Below are 22,639 nucleotides of genomic sequence, written 5' to 3'. Positions count from 1 at the left end.
AAGAACAGCAAGCAACATAATGCACTAAAACTCACATGTTCATACATAATAGCCATGGCTGCCTGACAGTGTGAATGCAATTAGGTTCCTGAGGTGATATATGGAATATTACAGGCTGGCAGAGTAGATGCAGTCAGGCCACTGAGGTGGTATATGAGGCATGGCAGGCTGGCTGCTTGCTGAAACTGCTCACCACACTGTATTGGACTGGAGCACCATTTCCAAGCACCAACCCAGAAACAATAATCCATGCTGTACTTGTACAGCAGTACCTGCCAGTACCCACTCAGAGAAAATAAACTACTCTGAAGAACTGGCATACTCTGAAGAACTGGCATACTGGTCTACTGTAACTGTCCCCAGGTACTCCCTCCTACCATACACAGACTCTGCTTGAATCCTTTTTACAGGAGAAACTAATTTGGGTAGCCAGGACCAACCCTTCTCCTGGCATCCAGCCTGTCACAATCTGTAGTAATGAAAACTCAGACAATAAATGGGGATCAAACAGGCTGCAGCTTTATTGCACAACAATCAGGTGCCCGAACTCAAGTTATATAGGCTGCACTATGCATAAACCACCCGCCAGCGAGATGCACAGATCCAGGCCAGCCAAACCTTGTTTGGCTGGCCTGGATCTGTGCATCTTTGCAATATTCGCACCCACAACCCCCACCACCACCCAGCAAGGAGTCGTGAAAATAAGCCCCCACCACCATCCAGCAAGGAGCCTCATACAGGACAACTGCATCCAATTGTCCCGCTCCTAATTCCTATCGAGTCATCATACCATTAAACAACACGCTGAATCTTGATTGGCTCTGGCAACCCACTGCAGGCACAGGATGGACCCATCCTGTGACCCCCCCAAAAATGTAGCCTAGATCCCTAATGCAACAAATCTTCCAAGGCCTCCTGAAATGTATTTAAAAACAAATCCAGCCCTATAAAAGATTGATACTCTCCATCAGCATGAAAGAGCCCTTGCTCAAGGTCCCAAGCCCACTCATACCGAATGTTGCATCCCCCAATGTTAACCAAGAGCCAGCCATTTTCCTATTGGCTTTAGCCCAGCATCGCTGCCAGATTCTTCTGGCAATTTCAGCAGGTCTCGGAATGATGTCAGACCAGTAAATCACAGCAGCAGGCAGCAAAACTGAAATAGATATCAAGTCCTTCTGAACCATACTGATGAATTTGCGTCTGGACACTGAACCCCAGTCATTCCCCTCCAAATGCATGATCAGAATATGCGGATGACCAAAGTGTGAGACACCGCGCTGTAGGGAGGGAATCAGTTTATCCCAACGCATACACCTGCATCCCAACCAAAGAATGGTCAATTTATGATTTGAGAAGTCCAAGTGAACTCTGTAAGGACACTCCCGTGTATGTTTGATAGCCCACATGACGAAGGAGTGTCCAACAATCCAAACTTGCTTCCCATGAAATGCAGGATCTGAAAAGAGAGTAGCATTAGCATCTGGCATTGGTCATTGGTATGTACCCTTTGAAATCTCCCAACTTCCAACTGAATCACTCCACCTGACAAACCGCCAAGCGGCAGAAGTGGCTGCACCAATTCGGAAAGAATAAGTTCCGAAATGGGACACGTCCAACCTGAGGGCACTTAAACCCAACCTCAACACTGACTCAAATTGAAATTTGGTGAACGGACAAAAATCTGAGTGTATCAAAAATCTAGAATTCCCTGGACCGGCTAGACGCTGCAACCCGCCATGTTTCCTGGAGGCCTAGGGGTGCGCGCACAGTGCGGCCCCGACTGAAGTACTGGCAATGGCGTGAACCTCAGGGGTGTCCCCCTGAGATGACGTCACCCACAACGGATATATAATGTCTTAGAATTTGCTAACAGTTTGAGTTAGCAAGGGTTACTCTACCTAACCTACTCTGCCTCCTTGGACTTACCAAGGGTACCTGCTTCTCGGGGGCCTCGCTCTCTCCTTTGTTTTTCAGGGGACAGTCTGGAACCGGTACTCGCTCCTCGAGGGCCCTCGTTCCCAGACTTGCTCCGTATTCTCTTCTGCCTGGAAGTCATCACTGCCAACTACATCAGTGAGTTACCATTGCTCTCTCAGAGCTTTCCCTGGAACCAGGTAATCGCTCCTCGAGGGCCTATACATTCCAGCTCCTGGGCTTCTATGAGACATTGTGTGAGTGTTACCATCAGGTTCGGTACATGAACTCTGCATACCCTGCCTACTCATTATATTTCAGTTTCTCTACAGCTCAGCCTCCAGGGATCGCTGTTCCCGTATCTGAGGGACTACAGCCCAGCCGGGCATTCCAGCTCTTGTGGTTCAGTATACTGTCTAATAAAAGAACTAGTGTGTATCTGTCTCCTAACTCTGAGTCTGACCGGTGGTCCCTCTCAGGATCTTCCCCCGGGGGTGTGGTCTTCTGTCACCGGTCCAAGGATCCACCCACGATTCTCCTAAATACCAACAGATTGCTAACTCCTATCTGATTGATACTCCCAACAGATAGCAGCTCCTAACAATTTAGTGTCTTGTATGATCTTTATCCTGTTGGATTCTATACCCTCCCGGACATAAAGTGCCACACCCCTTCCAAGTTGATCCTCCCTATCATTGCGATATGATTTGTACCCAGATATAGCACTGTTCCATCGTTTATCCTCCTTTCACCAAGTCTCTGTGATGCCAATTATATCAATCTCAATTTATTGCTATACAGTCCAACTCTCCCATCTTACTCCTTAGATTTCTGGCATTGGCATACAGATATTTCAAAGTGTGTTTTTTGTTTATATTAACAACCTGCTTTTCAGTTGTTAGGGATAATTTGGAAATCATTAGCTTCGGTGATTTTTTACATATAGGCACATGGACTACATTTGATTTTATTGGAACCTCTCTGTTGGGATGCCCTAACTCTCCTGTTTCATTAGTATCCTTCTTTCCATTGATTCCTAGGAGCCTATACACACATAAGAATGAATGGGACAAAGCAAATAAAACCAATAGGATATGTTTCATTTATGGCATGTCCCCATTCATTTCATGGACCCCCATGACTGAAACAAAACTGCCCCATTTGTTTTGGATGTGTTACGACAAGCCCACAAGCAGCCTCTCACCTTCTTCTTAATTTTGTATGCTTCTTTAAACTAAAAGTATAATAAAACTTTTTAGTAATACTACTTGGGACACTAAAATGTAATTCCTTTTTGTTTATTGGGTTATATATAAAGTTATTTGGCTGATGAAACATACGTGTCAGCTTCCACCTTATGAAGTTGGTGTCCCTCTTGTGGGGGTCAATATTAATTTGGTTCCATACAGTGGTAAAATCTTCTGATATCTCTTACAAAACTAAACTGAAAGTCTGAATAAAACTAAAATTAAATTTCCATGCAAGCGTGCAAATCCCTAATAATAACTTTATTCAAATATTTTGAAAGTGGACTATAAATGGCAGGCATTTCTGTGCATACACGTCTCAGTTTCACTTAATTTTTAATGGCTTGAAATTAGCTAATTATGCTTTAAAGGCGCGTATGCCATTCTGAGAAAGGAGGGTAATAATGAGGGCTGAGAAAAAAGAGAAAAACTCATAAATAAATACATGTTTTTAAAGGATTTTGAAGTAATCAATAAATCACAGTATATTGCTTAAGAAGAAAGTTGCATTAAATAGGGAAAAGTTACCATAATCAGAAGATATGAGTTTTCTAAGAAATCAAGTTTCTTCCTAACCCTATAGCATGGTTTCTTTCTGATTAGCTACTTATCATTTATCTAATAAGGGACAGATTTACTAAGCTTTTTTCCCATAGATACAGATTGAGAAAAAAGCCTTAGCAAATTGGCCCTAAATGAGGTTATAAGTTTCAGCAAATATACTCTACGGGAGAAATTTACCCAATAAATGTCAGCACAAAAAAAAAAAAAAAGATAAACAAAAAGGTCAACTTTAAAAGGGGAAGTAGATAGGGCTTTCTTAACAAGAATGGGATTGAGTTTTCTAAATAAAATGAAAGCCTGATTATGACAATGCTGGATCTGCAACACCAAATGTAAGTGGTGATTAAAGATAGCCTTAGGTTGAAATGATGAACTGCAATTAATGATATAAACGTAGCAAGACATTATGGCCTATATTAAAAAAAGAAAGCAAAAAATTGTTTTACGAAGGAAGTATTAAAGACTTCATTCACCTTTGACCAGTACTTCAAAAATTCACATCTCTAATTAGCAGAGTTCATCTTTTATTTAGAGGAAGGTTAACTTTGTAGTTATTTTACAAACAAAAGTGTCTTGTCTTCTCCCTTGGAAAACATAATCATCAGGTAATCTTAAATCTTAGCTACCTGAGATCATGTCCGTTATAGGAATGAAGATTAGCAGTCCTATTTAGGGTTGCCAACTGGCTCCAGATTTTCAGGACAGGTTGATCCTGTCCTGATTTTACTTCCCCCCCCCCCCCCATGCAGATAATTATAGTCTTGCTTTTTTTAGGGAAATCAGATTAAGTCCCAGCATGCAATGGAGTAAAACAAGGACTGGATCAACCTGTCCTGAAAATCTGGAGCCAGTTGGCAGCCTTAGTCCTATTTTTTATAGTGCTGCAGCTCAATTTACATATAAATCCTACAAATTCAAGTGAGAGGTACTATGTAGGCCAATGCATTAAACGATCTAAAGTCAGCACAATTATTAGTTTATAGACTAGTTAAAGTATATTTTGACTGAAAAGGAGAAAAGTATCCCAAATCACAAACTTGTACCTCTCCAAATTGTGGGCCTCATTTTCCAAAGCTATCGCAGGCTTGCGCTGTTAGCGCAAGCCTGCGATAGCTAGCGAAAGTAGCGCAGGCCTGCACCACTGAAATCGGGGCGGAGTCGGCCCCGGAAGAGGAGGACTCGGGGGCGTCACTGGGGCCGACTCCGCGAGGACGGCGTGCAGAGCGGAAAGGTAAGGCCCTTTTCGCTCGCTATTTCACGCCCAATAACTACACCTTCTATGGTGTAGTTATTGGGCGCGATGCCGGCAGCGATCGCACGGCGGCTGTGCGATCACTGCCGGCTAGCGCAGGACCGCCCCCCGCCCCAGAGTAGCGCAATTTTCTAAAGTATTGCAGGCCTGTGATACTTTAGAAAATGAGGCCCTGTGTGTGCTTACTCCTCAGCTTGTGGTATGTCCTCACATGCTAACACTCTTTCAGATTTACATCAGAGGAACATTTTCAGAAACATACAGTTTGATTTTGCATTTATCATTTGCTCATGTGAAAGAAAAATTTCCATTTTGAATGTATTCCTGGTTGCCAAAGAAGTCACCCATTACATTTATCATTTTCAAAATGTATGAGGAGCAACTACTCAGAGGCAACTGTCCTCCTATCCAAATCTTCATATTTAAATCAATCTACATGCTGAAAGTAGAGAGTGTATTAAATACCTAACATTTGGACTGACCCAAAACACATCACAGGGCTCAATGCAACACAATTCAGCTTGGTGTCTGAAGAGAAACACTCTCCATTAGTCATACTAAAAAGTTACTGGCAGAGCTGATTCAATGAGAATGTAAAAGCCTTTGTAATCCCAGCTCCAGCTGATGACTGTACACCAGTGGGGCCATAAAATAGTTTTTATATCTTGGGGCCATTTCCAACACCAAACTCTCTCTCACTCAGTTTCTTTGACCCCCAAGGTCAGATTATTTTACTGGTGGGAGAAAAGGATTTCTCTTCCAAGACCCTGGGTAGCAGGGGTGAAACTGTTTCTTAACTGGGTATGGATTCTATTATGACCTTCAGGGATGTGAGTGCCAATAGCCACACAAGAGACTCAGGGTGAGTTCCAAAAAAAAAAAAAAAAAAAACTTTTACTGTAGAAGTTCTTGCATGAATAAATGACATGCTTCAATCAGCTCTTGGTAGAACAGACATAACAGAGTTTTCAGCCTCTTCTCTATCTGTGCAAAGCATCTGTTTCTCCACCAGGAGAAGGGAAAACACTCACCCTGCAGGCTGTGGAAAAGTGAGGTTTCCAAGTAGCCAGGGATATCTCTGTTCAGGTTGAAACCACCCCCCCCCCCCCCCGAAATGGTGAGGAAAAAAATGGTAATACAGTCTTTGCACAGAATCCACATTTCTCTCTTTCCCCATGGTGAAGACTCCCAGTGGGGGACCTGAAAATATCTTAATTTGGTCTTACTCACAGTTCTCCAGAATGTCTTTGTCACTTGGGATCCCACAGCTCTCTGGATGCTCTTCCTTCAGGACAGGAAGAGAGCAACCTTCCTCCCAGGTCTTCTAACCAAAAATGTTCTTCCTCAAAACTGAATTCAAACACTGGAATTCCTTGCTGTAAGTCACCAGCATACCTCTGTCCTCAGTGAGGGTGAAGAGGGGCAGGTTTTCACTATCCTGCCCTCTGCCCCCCAAGGAAGACAGTTACCTGTGTTTTCTCTCGTCAGGCCAAAAACCAGGAGTCTCAGAAGGTTTCCTACCAATAAAACTGGAAAAATCCCCCAAACAACCCAGAAGGCAAACCTAACCAGTCAAGGAGTGGACTGGAAAGGCAGCTTCCCAACCTTTTCCCAGGAACTGCAGACAGGGTGTTTGAGTTCCAGAAAGGCTCAAAAGTCAACTGAGGCAGAAACTCCTTTACTTCCGCTAACTGCAAAAATCAAGTTGCACTGCCCCACCCTCTAAGGCAGAAAGCTGCTTTTATACCGCAAGGGGAATGGCCATCCCGTACCGAATGGTGCCTCACTTAAGTTACTAACCTTCTGTCCTAGCTCAACGAGTCAACGAGGGCATTTTTGGTAATGAACCCAAAGAGTCATTGCATTATTAAAAAGCTGAACCTTCTGTAATTTGTTGGAATGATTTTTCATTTGATTGTGCTTTCTTTTAACCTTTAAAATGAAAACTTTAACATTTCTGGACCACAATTTGCATTCAGCAATGCTATCTGTTTTCTTTTCCTGCTCTGCACTTATATTCAAATATTTGATGTGATTTTTAACTCTGGAATCAGCAGGAAAAAAAATGATTAATGAAACTGGAAGCAAGGGTTGTGGCAATCCAAATAACTAGAGAATATGCCTCAAATAATAGCAAAACTGTTTTAGTCCCAGAAGTGCATCCCCTGCAGGTTTCTCAAGTTTCTCTATCTCGCACGTATCGTCATACATTTGTAACACTTTAAAGTGTGGCTCAGTTGAGGGGAACAGAAACCTCTCAAACCAGTCTTTCAGAAAAATAAGAATTTGTGTTCATTCTTTCCCCAATCTCCACCACACACACACACACACACAAACACACACAAACACACACACACATACATACACAGACTTCCAATAGCAAAACACAACAGGAAGCTAAAAGGAATCTTTATTTGAAATAGAAGAGAAAGAAGGCTAAAGAGGTTAAGGCTGTTCAGCTTGGAGAAGAGATGGCTGAGGGGGGATGTGATAGAGGTGTTTAAAATCATGAGAGTTATAGAAAGAGTAAACTAATCTGAGAAAATTCTTTTTCAGTCAACGCACAATTAAGCTCTGGAATTTATTGCCAGAACAGTGCAAACCTCTTTAGTCTTTCCTCATAGGGGAGCTGTTCCATCCCCTTCATCATTTTGGTCGCCCTTCTCTCTACCTTCTCCACAACTCTATCTTTTTTGAGATGCAGCGACCAGAATTGTACACAGTATTCAAGGTGTGGTCTCACCATGGAGCGATACAGTGGCATTATGACATTTTCCGTTTTATTCACAATTCCCTTTCTAATAATTCCCAACATCCTGTTTGCTTTTTTGACTGCCGCAGCACACTGAGATTTCAATCTGCTTGTGATTTAACTACACTGAACAATTTTGTATCATCTGCAAATTTGATTACCTCATTCATCGTATTTCTTTCCAGATCATATATAAATATATTGAAAAGTATGGGTCCCAATACAGATCCCTGAGGCACTCCACTGCCCACTCCCTTCCACTGAGAAAATTGTCCATTTAATCCTACCCTTTGTTAGCCAGTTTGTAATCCACAAAAGGAGATAGCCACCTATCCCATGACTTTTTACTTTTCCTAGAAGCCTTTCATGAGGGATGCCTTCTGAAAATCCTAATACACTACATCTACTGGTTTATTAACTCCTTCAAAAAAGTGAACCAGTTTTGTGAGGCAAGACTTGCTTTGGGTAAAGCCATGCTGACTTTGTTCCATTAAACCATGTCTTTCTATATGTTCTGTGATTTTGATATTCAGAACACTTTCCACTATTTTTCCTGGCACTGAAGACAGGCTAACTAGTCTGTAGTTTCCCGAATCACCCCTGGAGCCCTTTTTAAATATTGGGGTTACATTAGTCAACATTCAGTCTTCAGGTACAATGGATGATTTTAATGATAGGTTACAAATTTTTACTAATAGGTCTGAAATTTCATTTTTCAGTTCCTTCAGAACCCTGGGGTGTATACCTTCTGGTCCAAGTGATTTACTACTCTTCAGTTTGTCAATCAGGCCTACCACATCTTCTAGGTTCACCATGATTTGATTCAGTCCATCTGAATCATTACCCATGAAAACCTTCTCCATTACGGGTACCTCACCAACATCCTCTTTAGTAAACACTGAAGCAAAGAAATCATTTAATCTTTCCATAATGGCCTTATCTTCTATAAGTGCCCCTTTAATCCCTCGATCATCTAACAGTCCAACTGACTCCCTCACAGGCTTTCTGCTTCGGATATATTTTAAAAAGTTTTTACTGTGAGTTTTTGCCTCTACAGCCAACTTCTTTTCAAATTCTCTTTTAGCATGTCTTATCAATGTCTTATATTTAACTTGCCAATGCTTATGCATTATCCTATTTTCTTCTGTTGGATCCTTCTTACAATTTTTGAATGAAGATCTTTTGGTTAAAATAGCTTCTTTCACCTCCCCTTTTAATCATGCCGGTAATCATTTTGCCTTCTTTCCACATTTCTTAATGTGTGGAATACATCTGGACTGTGCTTCTAGGATGGTGTTTTTTAACAATGACCACACCTCTTGCACACTTTTTACCTTTGTAGCTGCTCCTTTCACTTTTTTTCTATTTTTCTCATTTTATCAAAGTTTCCCTTTTGAAAGTTTAGCACAAGAGCCGTGGATTTGCTTTATGATCACTATTGCCAAGCGGCCCCACCACCGTTACCTCTCTCACCAAATCCTGTGCTCCACTGAAAATTAGATCTAAAATTGCTCCCTCTCGTGTTGCTTCCTGAACCAATTGCTCCATAAAACTGTCATTTATTCCATCCAGGAACTTTATCTTTCTAGCATGTCCCAATGATACATTTACCCAGTCAATATTGGGGTAATTGAAATCTCCCATTATTACCGCACTACCAATTTGGTTAGCTTCCCTAATTTCTCTTAGCATTTCACTGTCCGTCTCACCATCTTGACCAGGTGGACAGTAGTTTACTCCTATCACTATAGTCTTCCCCAACACACAAGGGATTTCTACCCATAAAGATTTGATTGTGCATTTAGTCTCATGCAAGATGTTTGTCCTGTTGGACTCTATGCCATCCCAGACATTTATTTATTTATTTATAGAGTTTTATATACCGTTATTCGGGAAGCCTTCATAACGGTTTACAAAGTGAATACATTTTTAACAAAGAGGTTTTGAGATATCATAACATGTTGTAAGTACAATAATAACATAACCAAGTAAGTCTCTGAAGATATAAGGTTGAATGTGGAGGGAGGATATTTCGGATGAGAATTAAGGTTGAGAGTTCATTTGAGAGTTGGTCTGTGTAGTGTTCCTCTCTGTCATTGCGAAATAATTTGTACTCTGGTATAGCACTGTCCCATTGGTTGTCCACCATGTTTCTGAGATACCAATTAAGTCTATGTCATCATTCACTGCTATACATTCTAATTCTCCCATCTTACTTCTTAGACTTCTGGCATTAGCATACAAACATTTCAAAGTTTGTTTTTTGTTTGTATTTTCATTCATTAGGGATAGGGATAAGTTAGAATTTTTTAGCTCAGGTGAGTTTTTAGTTACAGGCACTTGGACTACTTTTTTTTATTATTGGAACCTCACTGTCGGGATGCCCTAATTCTAATGCATCATTAGTAGGGATGTGAATCGTTTTTTGACGATTTAAAATATCGTCCGATATATTTTAAATCGTCAAAAATCATTAGGGCCACGATACAATACCATTTCCCCCGATTTATTGTCAAAAAATCGTAAATCGGGGGAAGGGGGAGGGCAGGAAAACCGACACACTAAAACCCCCTAAAACCCACCCCCGACCCTTTAAATTAAATCCCCCCCCCCGAATGCCTTAAATTACCCTGGGGTCCAGCGGCAGTCCATAGCTAAATCGGGGGAAGGGGGAGGGCAGGAAAACCGGCACACTAAATCCCCCTAAAACCCACCCCTGACCCTTTAAATTAAATCCCCCCAAATGCCTTAAAGTACCCTGGGGTCCAGCGGCGGTCCGAAACGGGCTCCTGCTGTTGAAGCGTGTTGTCTTCAGCCAGCGCCATTTTGCAAAATGGCCACCGCAAAATGGCGGCGGCCATAGACCAACACGATTCGACCGCAGGAGGTCGCTTCCAGACCCCCGCTGGACTTTTGGCAAGTCTTGTGGGGGTCAGGAGGCCCCCCCAAGCTGGCCAAAAGTCTCTGGGGGTCCAGCGGGCGTCCGGCAGCGATCTCCTGCCGCGAATCGTTTTCCGTACGGATAATGGCGCCGGCAGGAGATCGACTGCAGGAGGTCGTTCAGCGAGGGATCCGGACCTCTGCTGAACGACCTCCTGCAGTCGATCTCCTGCCGGCGCCATTTTCCGTACGGAAAACGATTCGCGGCAGGAGATCGCTCCCGGACGCCCGCTGGACCCCCAGAGACTTTTGGCCAGCTTGGGGGGGGGCCTCCTGACCCCCACAAGACTTGCCAAAAGTCCAGCGGGGGTCCGGAAGCGACCTCCTGTGGTCGAATCGTGTTGGTCTATGGCCGCCGCCATTTTGCGGCAGCCATTTTGCAAAATGGCGCCGGCTGAAGACAACACGCTTCAACAGCAGGAGCCCGTTTCGGACCGCCGCTTGACCCCAGGGTACTTTAAGGCATTTGGGGGGGGGGGGTTCGGGAGGGGGGGATTTAATTTAAAAGGTCGGGGGTGGGTTTTAGGGGGATTTAGTGTGCCGGTTTTCCTGCCCTCCCCCTTCCCCCGATTTAGCTATGGACCGCCGCTGGATCCCAGGGTAATTTAAGGCATTTGGGGGTGGGGGATTTAATTTAAAGGGTCGGGGTGGGTTTTAGGGGGTTTTAGTGTGCCGGTTCACGATTTTAACGATTTTCACGATATTCTAAACACCCAAACGGCAACGATACGATTCCCTCCCCCTCCCAGCCGAAATTGATCGTTAAGACGATCGAGGACACGATTCACATCTCTAATCATTAGTATCCTTTGAAGAAGCCTCCCTCCAAAACATACACTGCTGAGTGACTGTCGGCTTTCCCCTTTGCTGCTCTGTCTCCTTTTTAAAGGTTAATGCCAGAAGTCTGTTTCCACCCTGGTTAAGGTGGAGCCCATCCCTTCGGAAGAGATATCCCCTTCAACAAAAGGTTCCCCAGTTCCTTCCAAAACTGAATTCCTCTTCCTTGTACCATCGTCTCATCCATGCATTGAGACTCCGGAGCTCTGCCTGCCTCTGGGGACCTGTGCGCGCCACAGGGAGCATTTCAGAGAATGCTACCCTGGATGTTCTGTAAGCTTTCTACGTAAGAGCCTACATTTGGCTTCCAGAACCTCCCTCTCACATTTTCCTATGTTGTTGGTGCCCACATGTACCATGATAGCCAGCTCCTCCCCAGCACTGTCTAAAATCCTATCTAGGAGACGCGTGAGGTCTGCCACCTTCGCACCAGGTAGGCATGTTACCAGGCGATCCACACACCCACCAGCTACCCGGCTGTCTACATTCCTAATAATCGAATCACCAACTATGATGGCTGACCTAACCCTTCCCTCCTGGGCAGTAGGCCTTGGCGAGACATCCTCAGTGTGAAAGGACAATGAACCACCTGGAGAGCAGGTCTTTGCTACAGGATCCTTTCTTGCTGCACCCGGTTGATGCTCTCCAATCATGAGACCTTCTTCCTTCAAGGAAGTACCAGGGCTGCAAGTCTGAATTTGGGACTTGGCTACTATGTCCCTGAAGGTCTCTTCTATATACCTCTCTGTCTGCCTCAGCTCCTCCAGGTCTGCCACTCTAGCCTCCAGAGATCGGACTCATTCTCTGAGAGCCAGGAGCTAGGGATGTGAATCGTGTCCTCGATCGTCTTAACGATCGATTTCGGCTGGGAGGGGGAGGGAATCGTATTGTTGCCGTTTGGGGGGGTAAAATATCGTGAAAAATCGTGAAAAATCGTGAAAAATCTAAAAATCGCAAAACCGGCACATTAAAACCCCCTAAAACCCACCCCCGACCCTTTAAATTAAATCCCCCACCCTCCCGAACCCCCCCCAAATGACTTAAATAACCTGCGGGTCCAGCGGCGGTCCGGAACGGCAGCGGTCCGGAACGGGCTCCTGCTCCTGAACCTTGTTGTCTTCAGCCAGCGCCATTTTCCAAAATGGCGCCGAAAAATGGCGGCGGCCATAGACGAACACGATTGGACGGCAGGAGGTCCTTCCGGACCCCCGCTGGACTTTTGGCAAGTCTCGTGGGGGTCAGGAGGCCCCCCACAAGCTGGCCAAAAGTTCCTGGAGGTCCAGCGGGGGTCAGGGAGCGATTTCCCGCCGCGAATCGTTTTCGTACGGAAAATGGCGCCGGCAGGAGATCGACTGCAGGAGGTCGTTCAGCGAGGGTTCCGGCGCCTCGCTGAACAACCTCCTGCAGTCGATCTCCTGCCGGCGCCATTTTCCGTACGAAAACGATTCGCGGCGGGAAATCGCTCCCTGACCCCCGCTGGACCTCCAGGAACTTTTGGCCAGCTTGTGGGGGGCCTCCTGACCCCCCGAGACTTGCCAAAAGTCCAGCGGGGGTCCGGAAGGACCTCCTGCCGTCCAATCGTGTTCGTCTATGGCCGCCGCCATTTTTCGGCGCCATTTTGGAAAATGGCGCCGGCTGAAGACAACAAGATTCAGGAGCAGGAGCCCGTTCCGGACCGCTGCCGTTCCGGACCGCCGCTGGACCCGCAGGTTATTTAAGTCATGGGGTGGGGGATTTAATTTAAAGGGTCGGGGGTGGGTTTTAGGGGGTTTTAGTGTGCCGGCTCACGATTCTAACGATTTATAACGATAAATCGTTAGAATCTCTATTGTATTGTGTTCCATAATGGTTTAAGACGATATTAAAATTATCGGACGATAATTTTAATCGTCCTAAAACGATTCACATCCCTACCAGGAGTTCTTTACATCGCATGCATATGTACAATTTCTCACCGGCAAAAAATCATACATGTGACACTTGATGCAAAAGACTGGGAAGCCCCCTCTTTCTGCTGGACTGCTGACTTCATCTCAAATTTGTTCAGTTCCTACTTAAGTTTTAGGTTGCTGTGGGAGTAGGAATGTGTCTAATTAACGTCCCTTCCCCTACCTAACCCACCCCTCCAGCACTATCTAACCTCCCCTACTTTTGTTTGAAAAGTTACGCCTGCCCGAGGTAGGCATAACTCGCGCGCACCGGCTGCGCGATTCCCCGGCCTGGGAGCAGTTTCAGAGGCCTCGGCCATGCCCCCGAAACACCCCCGGGCTGGAACCACACCCACGGCCCCGCCCCCGGGTGATGCGCCGCCGCGACATGCCCCCCCGACACGCCCCCTTAGGAAATTCACGGGACTTACGCGCATCCCGGGGCTTGCTCGCGCTGCTGATCCTATTCAACATAGGCTCGGTGCACACAGGGGGAACATGCCCCTTTGAAAATCTGCCCCATAGTGCTTTATCCATGTTAACCATCTGTTTGAAAATTACCCTCCCTCAATATGGCTAAAAATGTGCGTGTTGCTCCAAAATGTGTATACTTTTAGGTGCATCAAGCAGAGGCATTTCCAGGAGTGTTTTTAGGTCTGGGGAAGAAAAGGACATGCAAAGATAGCATTTTCAAATTTCCGTACAAATGTGTCTAGCAAATATCTACCTGGTGATGAAGATGATGCTAGGGAATTCTGGGATGGGATTTAGACATATGCATGGTAGTTGGTATTCTGTAAGAGATGCATATTCATTATCAAATTTATATGTACACTTTTCCGCCTGCTAATTGACTCATGGGTGGGATATCTCCGAGTATAAATTGGGGTTATTACATGCACATGTTATATTTTTTACACACCTAGAATATGTATGGATATGTTTTTTTTATAAAATAGGTAAAGAAACTAGGTATTTTCTTGCTTTGGATATATCTACATGTACTGAAGCATATATACATACTTCAGAGTAGAATTATGGGGTATTTTATAAACTGTGCAGCTCCTGCCACATAATTTATAAAATACTAACATTAATCTCTATGTATTCACATATGCAAGCAAATGGATAGGTTTGAAAGTTATATTCCCTTTCTACAAGGCACTGATTTTTTTGCATCTAAATCAGATTTAAAACATAAAATACCAGGTGTTGTGCTTTAGTGAAAAGATCCCTATATTTGTTTGATTTTTAAGTTTTGTAAATAGAGCAGGCTCTTAAACATTTTCCCATTTTTGTGAAATTATCAGTATTTACAATTGTCTCCCATTAATACCTGGAATTGATTAAGAAGTAAAAGTTATAGTTTGCTTCTTATAAAGAGAGAGTAATCCTCTCAGTTATATGAGCCGTGTTGAAGCAGCAAGACTGTGTAATTTTTGCTGTAAGTGAGAAAAATAGCCTTGTCTACCACATATCCTTTTCCCATGTCAGGCAGATTCAGCCAGGCTAAAGCTGTTAACATAAATTTCTCCATTCAGATAAGAAGTAAAGATGAGAAGTATGATGGCAGTGATGATGGAAAAGCTGTTTATAATGAGACAAATCCCAGCACCAGAAGGAAGCTCATTCAGCATGGAAGCCATTTCATGATATTTTTTTCTTCCTGGGAATGATTTTCTATTCTGTTAAAAGGCCAGTGCAGAAGCAAGATTGCCTGGGCAGTTATTTTAATAGGATGATTCTGTATGAGTCTCCATTTCATTTGGAAGCATAAGTATACAATCCTATTTCTTGAATGCATCAAATAATTCTAATCCATCACAGTAGGATGGCTTTAGCACCTGGCATACAAATTTGTCAGAGCATTACAGTATAAACAAAGCATTCTGCAAGACTGAGAACCTCATACACAGGGGAATCAGTTTAGATACATACTCTTTGTCCAACACCATGACACCTTAAGGTAGGACAGGCACGTATCTTGTACAATGCAGAGACAAATACTTGACTATATAGAAATTTCCTTCCAACTCATCTTATAAAAAGGCATAAAGCATTACTGATTTAAAACTTGGATTGCTTTAAAGTATGAAGGTGTGTTCTCTGTCTAGCCATCATATACAACTGTAGTGGTAACTAATGGTTTGCTCTATCGGAGCTGCTTTGAATGAATCATGTTACTATCAAGTTAAAACACATACACCTTTTCTTTTTTTCTTTTGTCTTTTTCTTTTGCTCCTTTTGATTTTGCTAAAATTCTCATTTGCTTCCCTTTTTTCTTTATAATATAAAAACATTGCCTTTAGGAAGGAAGGGTGTGGTAATGTGATGGGTATCGAGTCGACATAAGACTGACAAAAGAAGTACATTTTTCTGGAAAAATGAAATGCTGAAACAGAAGGAAACCAAGTTACAGATGCCACATATCTTCCCTATATTGTACAATAATTCTTCTCTCCCAACTGAGAAGTACAGGGGCACACGCACGGAATACAGAATGCTGATTTATAGGCCTGGATCACGTTTTTCCAACAGCAGAACATTTCAAAGTCTTCCTAAGCCCTGGCTCACACAACAGAGCCTGATCCCACAGGGGAGCATGCTGATATGAAGCCAGACAAGTATGCTTTCAAGGGACCAAGATCTGAAATATTGATTCGGTCACATTAATTGAATTTTTGCCTTGAGAAGTGATTACAAAAATGTTGTTCCAATATTAATTTGTATCTGCTTTGGATAAGATTAACATTAATATCTTTGCCAGTCCCCATTACTCTTTTATTATTCATTAGCATATCTTTATGCATGTGTAAGAGACCTTGATGAAGCATGTTTATTCATAGAGTAACCTTTTTAAATAATTCTAACAGCTCTCTAAGAGAAACCTTCCTGGCATGCTGAACATCTTGTCTTTGTTTCATTATTCAGTCCTTGTACTCAGTGCTCCACTTGAGATGCTGAACATGAATCACAGAGCTCTTCCTCTTGCTCTCTTCCTCCCGCTGAAATATCCTCTGTAGTCTGATCCCACTGGATAGCTCTGTTTACAAAATATCGCAACAACTTGTCTCCTGGTGGAATATAGAGCAATGCAATTTCTACAAAGCTTAAGCACAATTATTGATTTATGCTTTCTTTAGTTCATTACATATTTTATCCATTGTTCATTTTACCTTTCATTAGAATATCTCATTCTTGTTTGTCTTTGAAGAAAGCCTTAGAGGTGACATTTTATATCTTCCATGTGCTTGTGGCCTCATTGGTTTTATCTGTCAGACAATGAAAAACAGTGGAAAAAAAAAACCAAGAAGTGCTCTCACTGCTTGCAAGCTTTGACTTCAAAATCTAGGAATCTATAATAATTCTGCTGTTGCTTGTTAGATGAGTCAAAGATGTAATTTTACTCAAAATCTGCTTGCAGACTTTCAGACTGTTACACAGTCTCTTGAACCATACATGCATGTGACATGAGATTTTGATTCTACTACTACTGCTGCTGCTGCTAATCCTTTCCACAGCACAGCACAGCACTGCACAAAAACACTCCATAGAAATTAAATATATTCAGGATAGACAAACAGGGCAAATAAGAGAATCAGAGGGTTTCATTTATTATTGAAAATGGTTAAAACCAACAAGGGTGTGATCGTGGTTTGGCCCCCTAAGCTTTTATTTAAGAAGAAAGTGTAGGGAGCAGTACAAGAAAGAAGTTTTGCACCTTTCATGTATCATAAAGAGGAAATCTATTTAATTTAGACTGCATTTCAAGCTAAAGTGACCATGCATATTTCCTTTAATCAACAACCTCAGCCTTTGACAGCCCCTCAGCCAGTTGGGTTTTCAGGATATTCATAATAAAAATGCATGAGATAAAATTTGCATATGGTGGGTCTCCATTCAGACTTATCTCATGCATATTCATAGTGGATAGCCTAAAAACCCGACTGGCTGCAGCATCCCCAGGATAGGTTTGGAAAGTACTGGTCTATGAGATCAATTCACTAAAGAATGATGGTTTTATCTCATCTAATATCAAGTTAAAATGCAGAAGCTATAGTGCCCTGTTCACAGAGATGGTAACTGGAAAACAAGCCAGCAAGCACAAATACACACTTGTATGGGTACACAAGTGAACATATGCTGGAATTTTAAATCAGGCGTTCATTTACATATGCATGATTTAAAGTATATCCATGCATATGTGTGCTCCTAATTTTAAGTGGTTATTCATGCAAACGTAAATTTTGTATCTTCCTTAAGAATTTTTCGGCTTTAACGTGCACAGGGAAGCAGATTTTAAACTTGCTTGCTTGAAGGACATTCTCAGTTTTACCGATTAGTCCACCAGTTTGCCCAGTTTGTCTTGAGGTCATCTGGACCCCTCTGTTCTTCAGCCTTCATTCACCCCAGTTGACTCAAACCCCTCACCCAGTCAATTTAAGCCTAACAGAAATTTCTGAAGACTTACACCTCGTCAGAAACAGCCTATGTGGCTAACAGCCTGCTGTGCACGGCTGCGGATGGTTTTAAAATATGGAGTAACGAGCAAAACCTTTGACCCACCTCAGAACATCCATGCCTCGTCCCAACTCCGCCTCTTTTCTGCCCCCTTATTTTTTATTCAAACAAAACTTGAAGCTTTTAAAATACGCATTGCTCATGCTCAGCCCATATACTTGCATATATGGGCTATTTAGCACAAGCAATGCTTTTAAAATTCACTCTTAAGGCAGTGGCTCTCAGCCTAGTTCTCAGAACATATCCAGCCAGTCATGTTTTCATGATATCTGCAGAGAATATGCATGAGATAGATTTGCATACACTGCCTCTATAATTTGCAAATCTGTCTCATGCATATTGTCATAGCGTCATGATCCATGGGTCAGCACACCAAACTTCCAGACCCTTTTCCAGGGTTCTATCCAAGGCACCCTAGTGGCATAGGTCAAGGATGCAAGAAATTGATGCTCTCCCACAGGTAAAGGCCCAGGAGAAAGTTTCTGTGATGCCTTACAAATACAAAATCCTTACCCAATAAGTTTACCTCATTCACTGTTCAAACATCCAGCCAAACAACATCCATCACAGTCTTAGCCTAAAGGAATGAAGTTCCATATTCTTTCTACTTCCAACACAAAAACAGTCCCTGTTCCATTAGCCACTGTGTCTTTTCCTCTCTCATACGTGATGAGCTATCCTGTTTCTGCCCCAGAATGCAACAACTGTATTTTGATCCACTCAATCACTCAGGATGGTTGGCTGGCTTAAGTCGATACCCTCCCAAGCTGGTTTGGTAATTGCCAGTCTTTAACTTTGTAATAGCATCAGTTTCTGGTACAATAGGACCACTTTTTCAGCAATATACAGTCTCTCTGTCACTGCTTCCTCTCCCGGTATGCATGGAAGTGCTGGGCTTTTAAAAAGGGGAGGGCCGGGCAGGGTCTGGGTAGGGGCCGGCCGGGACAGCGCTTAATGGTGCTGTCCTAGTGAAGTGCACACTGGCAGCCGGCTGGCGCGCACAACTTACTTCTGCTCAGAGGAGCAGGTAAGTTGTAAAACAAAAAAAATTAGGGTAGGTAGGTGGGGTTTAGGGGTTGGGGAGGAGAGGAGAGGAGAGGAGAGGGGAAAAGGGAGGAAGGATAGGTAGGGGTTACAGCTTATTGAGTCAGCATGCATGCATAAACAATTCTCCCCTTTGCATGCACGAGTCAGCACCTGCATGCACATGCGCGTGCCGATATAAAATCGAGCACGCATGTGCCTGCAGGTAGCCGATTTTATAACATGTGCATGGCAATGCGTGGTTATAAAATCGGTGCGACCATGGATGCACTTGGATGCCTGAGTGCCAATTTCAAAATGTACCCGTTCAGGAGCACAAATTCATTAAGCCACTGAGCAACAGCATGTCGCTTTGGATGATTTCTTTGAAGGATGGGGAACTGGTATATAAAAGCAAACAATTACATAAAAATAAAATATAATAATAGAGATGGCTATCTTTAGTTGAAGTTACAGCCGCAGCTTAGTCAACTAGCATATGGTACAAAATTATCCTAAATCTAGCCAGGTAGAATTAAGCCTGCTATTTTTTACTTGCTCATCTATTGTGTCTTCCGCAGCGGGCTAAGAAAAAAAACTGAAAGGATATAATAAATATAACAATAGATGAGTTATTACCTGGGCACTGAAGAGTGGAACAAATAGCTTTCCCCAGAGGAGGATAACAGAAAACAAATTGGAGACAAGCACCTACCCGGCACAGCATGGTGGAGGACAGTAATATGTGGCATTGTAGGGGAACCTCAGTCCTAAACAGTGTCATCTCATACCATATTTGGTTTTGTCAAATTCCTGAACTCACTGCATGACTCCACTTGGAATGGGCAAACCCATCCTCTCCATATGTTTCAGCCCCGCCAGCTGTTGGCACCCAACTCATCACCACGGACCAGATTAAAAGTTCCCAGAGGGCAGATGAACCTTATAGGTTGCGGTTTACCCACCTCTTCCTTAGCACACGATTAACTAAGATACCATGTGGCAATGTGATAAAAAAAAAACCAAAAAACCAAGCAATATTTTTTCATATCAGTAATTTCATATACAATGTGAGATTATGTATGTTTTTGCATAGTACTTTTAGTAAGTCACCCATAGTAACTTACTAAAATCATTGCACTGACTTTAATAGGTCTACCCAAAGCTTGTTGTCCAAAATCTCACAGAACTGTTAGTCAAAGAAGAAGGATTAGAGCCCTGGATCCGAATCTCATAATCTAACCACTGGGCCAATCCCTCTATAGTCTAGTCTCTCTCTACAAACAGATTACAGCTTTTAACCTTTGCTGTCAATCTCATTTATGTTGTTGTACTATTTTGCAATATATTAGTTCAGAAATATGTGTTTGTTTTTGTTTCTACGCATGCCAGAACTTCTGCCTTTTATGGAATTGAAAAGAAAGCACGTAACTAAATTATGTACTTTCTCAAGGAAAAGGGATTACTTGTTAGCTCCTGGGTTTTTTTTTTCCAATTCTAACCCTAAACACAGGTTTTACTTAACTTTCCCTGTATATATTATTGTGAGATATAAAAATTTGTGGTATAAGAACAATTTTTTAAATTTTTTATGGAAGGTTTAAGCCTCCCTTTATGTTGAGTTTATAAACAAATATATATAACCCTTTTTCCAGGAATGTCTCTATTTCCCAGGGCACATTAAATAATTTATACAACACAGCTCGCCTTTTCCCCAGCTATTCTGATCCCACGAGCTGGTCCTTTCTATGGGGGTGAAGGATAACCTTTGTGGCCCAGGCGCTGGAAACCTTCTGTGTGTGTGTATGTTACCCTTGCTCTTTGGTTCAGGTACCTGAACAGACCAGGCTTGACTAACAGGTTGGGTGTTCAAATAATATTTTACTTTCAATTCTAATAAGGTTATCATGATATATAAATAACTCAAAGTCCATTTACAGCCAGGTTTGGTAGTAACTTTAGAGTCCAGGATATTTAATGTTCTTCTTCTGTGTAAGTGTCCCTCATCATGGGAAACTGAGACATCTGAATCCTCCATTTGGGAAGAATGAGTATCCCAACGAAGCCAGGGTGTCCTAGCTGTATGTAGGGTCCCTGGTGCCTACAGTAGTATGTTCCGAACTCCAGACTGCCTGTGGATACCCCCGTAGCAGAGACTCCGATTGGGGGTCTCCTGGTGTTCCTTTTTCGTTTCTCAAATGTGAATCTTGTGGGGCCTTTCTGGGGAAATGCCTACTCTGACAGCAGATCTTAACTTCCAGTTCCGAACAAGGAAGGGGCCAGAAAAGATGGTACGAGCTTAACAAAAACAGGAATCTTACCATGGTCTCTGCAGCCTCCTCTTGGCTGTGCGAGTAAGGTATGCAGATCCCTCCTGCACACCTAGAGAGGGGATTTCTGACTCCCAGAAGCTGCAGGTCTGGACAATCCAAAATATATGAAAGTTGTCAAAAATGTTCTCTGATCCTTCTTCCCTCCAGTCTTCAGTACAAAGCACTGGAAGGGCTGTGTCTCTCCTTTACTGTGCTAGACTGAGGCTTAACTGAGAGAGCACACAGAAGCACTTCCTTCCTTCATGAAAGCAAAACTACACTACCCTCACTACTCCATGACTCACCATCCCTTACCAGAAAAGGAATCTACCAGCTAGACAAACCTTAAAGGGAGGTACCTTAGGGACCTGGGGCCATCTGGTGGAGATCAAGGTATCTTTACATGTGTATCCCCATTTAGCTCAAGTAGCAAGATGTTCTCCTCCCATCTTTCACAGAATCTCAGTCTCAGACAAAAGGCCTAAAAAGGACCAATCTCAGACCATGACCTAGATGCAACTCTTGATTTGAGTCAAAATGTTGAGAAGCAATCACACGATTATTAAAATACTTAAACAGGGGAGGAACTTGCTGGGAGAGACCTCTCCAAGAGAGAGGTTTTGGTCGGGACTACAGTGAGCTTTGTCTCCCTTTACCAACACTATCAGGGAACTTTACTTCCTGGTCCTGGCTCCGCCCCCCGTGATGTCACCGTCGGGGGACGGATTGGTTTGCCTTTAAATTGAAGCGGTTACTGCATTATATCGGAGGAACTTGCTGGGAGAGACCTCTCCAAGAGAGAGGTTTTGGTCGGGACTACAGTGAGCTTTGTCTCCCTTTACCAACACTATCGGGGAACTTTACTTCCTGGTCCTGGCTCTGCCCCCCGTGATGTCACAGTCGGGGGACGGATTGGTTTGCCTTTAAATTGAAGCGGTTACTGCATTGTATCGGAGGAACTTGCTGGGAGAGACCTCTCCAAGAGAGAGGTTTTGGTCGGGACTACAGTGAGCTTTGTCTCCCTTTACCAACACTATCGGGGAACTTTACTTCCTGGTCCTGGCTCCGCCCCCCGTGATGTCACCGTCGGGGGACGGATTGGTTTGCCTTTAAATTGAAGCGGTTACTGCATTATATCGGAGGAACTTGCTGGGAGAGACCTCTCCAAGAGAGAGGTTTTGGTCGGGACTACAGTGAGCTTTGTCTCCCTTTACCAACACTATCGGGGAACTTTACTTCCTGGTCCTGGCTCCGCCCCCCGTGATGTCACCGTCGGGGGACGGATTGGTTTGCCTTTAAATTGAAGCGGTTACTGCATTATATCAGAGGAACTTGCTGGGAGAGAC

This window comes from Rhinatrema bivittatum, chromosome 5 (assembly GCF_901001135.1).
Source record: "Rhinatrema bivittatum chromosome 5, aRhiBiv1.1, whole genome shotgun sequence".
NCBI classification, from domain to species: Eukaryota; Metazoa; Chordata; class Amphibia; order Gymnophiona; family Rhinatrematidae; genus Rhinatrema; species Rhinatrema bivittatum.
Note: the sequence above shows the minus strand (reverse complement) of the source record.